Source organism: Gossypium hirsutum, chromosome A12 (genome assembly GCF_007990345.1).
Source record: "Gossypium hirsutum isolate 1008001.06 chromosome A12, Gossypium_hirsutum_v2.1, whole genome shotgun sequence".
Taxonomy (NCBI): domain Eukaryota; kingdom Viridiplantae; phylum Streptophyta; class Magnoliopsida; order Malvales; family Malvaceae; genus Gossypium; species Gossypium hirsutum.
In genome coordinates, this window is record NC_053435.1 from 68,938,526 (window position 1) to 68,943,672 (window position 5,147).

Consider the following 5,147-nt stretch of genomic DNA (forward strand, 5'->3'; position numbering starts at 1 on the left):
TTTGAGATCTAGAATTATTGTTACCCATATTTTGGACTTCTTCCTCATTGGTGCTAGGATTGAAAGGTTGATATTCTGTGTGCACTCCTCCTCCATTAAAATCACACCTCATTACGGAATGTACCTGAGTAGAACCATATAAATCGTTAATCTTTTTATTTAAAAGTTCTACCTGGTTAGATAGCATAGTAAACACCCCAAACCCGGCCCAGACATTATAGCCGTATCCGGCGTGTTACATTGAAGTGTTTTAGCGAAAACCGTGTTTTCATTAAAAACCCTTCTTAAAAAAAACCCTAATTAACTAAAAAAGAAAAATGTTTCAGTTACAAAAGCCTTGTTTAAATCATTTGATATTTTAAAAAACTTAGTTGCGGAACGTAGAAAACATACCATAATTTAAGAAATTCATGTTCAACTTCTCGTAATTACAATGAAGATAATAGTAATAATTCAAGTAGTAATTGAAAACCTTATTACAATCTGGTCTGAACACACTTAAAAAGAAATAAAAACTTAAATGCTTAAAAAAAACCAAGTCTGAATTATCTTGCTAACCGGCCACCCAGAGTCCCTCCAAACATAGAACCTTCTACTGAGCATCACCTGAAAATAAAATAAAAGAGGAGGGTGAGTTTTCACAAACTCAGTGTGTACAACCCTCGGCAAAAACAAGCATTCAAGAAAAAAACATCATTCATCAATCATGCAATGCAATCCCATCCAAATTATCCATCTGCTACACACCAGCTCCATCCCCCGTCACACCATGTGGGGATATAAATATCGACCCAACCAGCCCACACACCATGGTAGCCCGATTGCGGAACTACCTTCATTTACATATTGGGCTTTAAAAGCTGTCGGTGGATCCATGATTGTCAAGCAACCATGCGATCCTCATATACTTCCTCCGGTCCATAATCCCCAACCCTTATGCAACCTAAGCAGAATATCACATGCATGCAGCAAACATGCATGTCACATTCATAAAACTTACATTTAACACCTAGGGGTAATTTGGTCATTTTCGCCCTTAGGGGCATTTTGATAATTTTCCCTAGATATGGATTTCACTTACCTTAGCCCGTAAACAAATCCCAAGAGCTAAGATGAATGAATACTATGCACCAGGTAGGATTCCAAAGAAGAGGAGGTGAGTCATTAAGACCGTTTAAGTACCAAGCTTTCCCTAGATCCAATCCTAGACATGCATATACCCGTTGCCACACCTTAACCCTTTGACCTGTCCACGGTCGCAATATATTAATTAAGTCTTATGTGGATATCATATACTAGGCCCAAAACCCCTTACAAAGCCCAAACAATTTCACATACCTGTATCTGGCCCATTAAGCCTAATTATATTCATATGGCTCATGAGGCCCAAATCACCTGTATATGGCCCATTAGGCCCAAATCACATTTTTATGGCCCGTTAGGCCTAGCCACATTCATATTCATGCTTACATACAAATTCCTATCACATAGCATCAATATTCAGTTTTTGCATATTGTGGGCCCAACACCCATCGGGCCCATTTAGCCAATCCTGCGCATATGGCCAAATCACAACCCAGGTCCACGGAATCGCCCGTAGGTCTCAGGAAACCTATCGGTCTCTCCCTTACGAGTGTTCGTGCACTCGTAAGACTACCGTAGCCAAACTTTCGGCTTTTCGACATTTTGGCTTTTCGGCTTTTCAGCATTTCGGTTTTTCAGTATTTCGCCTTTTGCCGATACTTAATGTGTGCGTAGTGCATGTACACACCTGGTAAGCAAGCGTGATGCGATCTTCTTAGCCCAAACCTACAGTCGGTATCACTCAAATATTAATCTTACATACTTATTGAATACTTTACCAAAAGCCGGAATCTCACCTTAACCTTGCCTTGCGCGATAAGTATAACAACCCCTTCACTAACCACGACCAACTCCTAGATCTGCACCAATCGTAACTATTAAAACTAGAATAATAGGTGACTCGTATCCAACACAAGTCCCCTTACCTTACTATGGCTATTCGGCCAACCTTATCCAATGGATGAGGAATACTTACCAAAACCGCAACACCTAAGGAGCAATTCGGCAATGAGCTAAGATCCGAGATCCGATAGTAATTCCCTACCACAGTTGATTAGAAAGAGTGAGGGACATTATTAGATACTTAGCAAAGAAACCCGATTGGAAGAGCAACACTTATACTAGATTCGGTCAAAGAGTATTCGACCTTTGAGGAAATCGACTTCTTGGCTTTCAAACTTAGTATGGTGAATAAAATTTATTTGGTATAAATTAAAGAAGAAGGGTAGAAGAAGAAATCGTCAAAAAGAATTGTGTTGAGAAGAATTGAAATTGGCAGGAAGAAAAGAAGAAAACAAAAGGGTTTTCGGCTTTTGGAGAAAGGGGTTTCTGGCAATAAGGTGAAGAAGAATTTTGGCAGTAGCCTGGCAACCCTGCATTCGGTTCCTATTTATAGCCCTTATAGCTGAATTTTCCAGGCCCAATTCCCAATTCGACTCCATCACTTCTCCCTTCTCATCTCCTCGTTTTTCTCCCTGAAAACCCCTTGATCTTTTCCTTAATTTTCTCTTCTAAACACTCCCCTTGGAGTCTATCTTCACGCCACTTCCATCCTTCTAAAAGGCCAAAATTAAACTTTTAAAAATACTAAGCTGGGATTCGAACCTTGGACCCCCTTGCTAACTACTAATGCCACCTCACTACACCTTATGTGGCGTCACTTAGCCACTCCACCACAGGCTCCTTTTGTGTCTAATTGTTTCTTCATTTACTCAAAGGCTCTGATTCTTTTAATAATTAAATTATAATTTATTCTGCCCCTTAATTAGAACTCAACCTTAGCTAAGACCTACTAAAATTATCGCTTGGATAAGAATATTAAACACAATTTTTATCAAAATCGAAAATAAAGAAAATTCAGGATTTCAGGATTCTTGGATTTCAGGATTTTTGGGGCGTTACACAACGGCTGCTTTTCTCGACTTTGTTCTCATGACTTGCCACTAATAGTTATTCAGTGACATCTCTTCAATAAATTTGTAAGCCACTTCAGTTGTTTTGATATTGATAGTCCCACCAGCAGCTGCATCGATAAGTTGCCTTGTTAAGGGGTTCACGCCGTTGTAAAACGTTTGAACCTACAACCATAAAGGTAACCCATGGTGAGGGCACATTCTCAATAGATCCTTGTGTCTCTCCCATGCATCATAGAGTGTCTCTAGATCCATCTACACAAAAGAAGAGATATCATTCCTCAACTTAGCCATTTTAGCTAGCAGAAAATATTTAAGTAAAAATTTTTTAGTCATTTGTTCCCAAGTAGTGATTGACTCTCGTGGTAACGAGTTCAACCACTGTTTAGCTTTGTTCCTCAATGAAAAGGGAAACAACCAAAGGTGAATGGCATCATAAAAAATGCCATTGATCTTAAAAGTGTCGCAAAACTCTAAGAAATTTAAGAAATGAGCGTTTGGGTTCTCGTCCTGCAAACTATCAAACTGAAGAAATTGTTAGATCATTTGAATTGTGTTAGGTTATAGTTCAAAATTATTTGCAGCAACAGCAGGCCTAACTATACTTGACTCAATTCCTGTTAAAGTAGGTTTAGCATAATCATAGATAGTGCGTAGAGCAGGATTCTGATTTACTGGATCAGCAGCTATCACAGGAGGTAGCAGGTTTTCCTGATTTTCAGCCATCCCCTCAGCTGTGGTGTGAATATCGTCCTCTTGCCCTTCCGCTATGTATCTTAAGCTTCACCTTATTTCTCTTCGGTTTCTGCGAGCTGTGTGTTCAATCTCACTATCAAAAAGTAATGGTCTTGATGAGTTTCTTCTAGTCATAAACTATAAAAACCTGCCAGAAAGAAAAAGAAAATTTAGTAACAAAAATCAAAATAAAATTTAAATTGCAATAAAATAAATGGCTAAAGTAATAAAAAATTAAGTGCTCCTAATATCTTAGCTCCCCGGCAACGGCGCCAAAAACTTGATTGTGTGATTTGATACGTGCAATAAGTTTTATAATTTAAGAATGTTCGTTCTTGAAAACTAACTATTATCACGACAAAGTCAAGCGCACCTTATCGAACAGTAGTATAGCTTATGGCAAGACTGGGATGTCGAACCCAAAGGAACTAAAAGTACTAGTATTAACTTTCTTTTTATTATCTAGCCTAAAAATAAAAGGGTTTGTTTTATCTAAACTAATTACTAAACTAAGAATGCACAGAAAGTAAATTGGGGAAATAACCTTTGGGAAAACTAAATGATTTGGACAATACCTAAAGGCAAAATCCACCTAGACTTCACTTGTTATTAACTCTGAATCAGATGATTTATTCACTTGACTTGATCCGTAGAAATCCCTAAGTTATATTATTATCTCTCTCGAGACTAACAACATCTAACCCTCGGTTGATTAATTGAAATCTCTTTCTAATTAAAACCCCTAGTGTTGCATTAACTCAATCTATCGATTCCCTTATTAGGTTTCACCCTAATCCGGCAAAATTATGTCACCCTATCTCAAGGAGTGCAATCAACTCTGCTTAATTATGTTAGATCTACTCTTAGATAGGGACTTTTGCTCCTCTGAACAAGCACATCAATACTTGAATCAATATCCTAGAATATTAAAGCAATAATTAAGAACTCATAATTAAGAACAAGTCAAATATTTATCATATAATTCAGATAATAATAACAAGATCCATCTTAGGTTTCATTCCCCTTAGGTATTTAGGGGGTTTAGTTCATATTTATGAAAGAAAACATCTCAAAAGAATAATGATAACAAAACATAAAGAAAACCCAAGAACTCTTGAAGGGAATTGAAGGGAGATCTTCAGTCTTGAAGGTGAATCCGACTTCTGAGATGGATCAATCGAATTTCTTTGAGTAATTCCTTGCCTCCTACTCCTTGTGTGTCTTTCAGGTACCTCTTAGGGTGTTTATATAGGCTTTAGAATGCTTCAAAACCCTCAAGAGTGGCCTTTTCCGAATAGGACTAGACTTGGGCTCGACAAGGACATGCCCATGTGACACGCCCGCATTCGATTGCTTCAAACCGTGTTTGAGTCTGTTGAATGGACACGGGCGTGTGAACTACCCGTGTGAGGAAGT

At 38.2% G+C, this 5,147-nt stretch overlaps 1 non-coding gene across 1 annotated transcript; it reads left to right on the forward strand.

The window, feature by feature from the left end:
• The first annotated feature begins 3,177 nt into the window (after window positions 1-3,177).
• LOC121211734 (small nucleolar RNA R71) lies at window positions 3,178-3,284 on the forward strand. The gene has a single exon (XR_005906952.1). It is a non-coding gene; the product is annotated as a small nucleolar RNA R71 (small nucleolar RNA).
• Window positions 3,285-5,147: the final 1,863 nt, after the last annotated feature.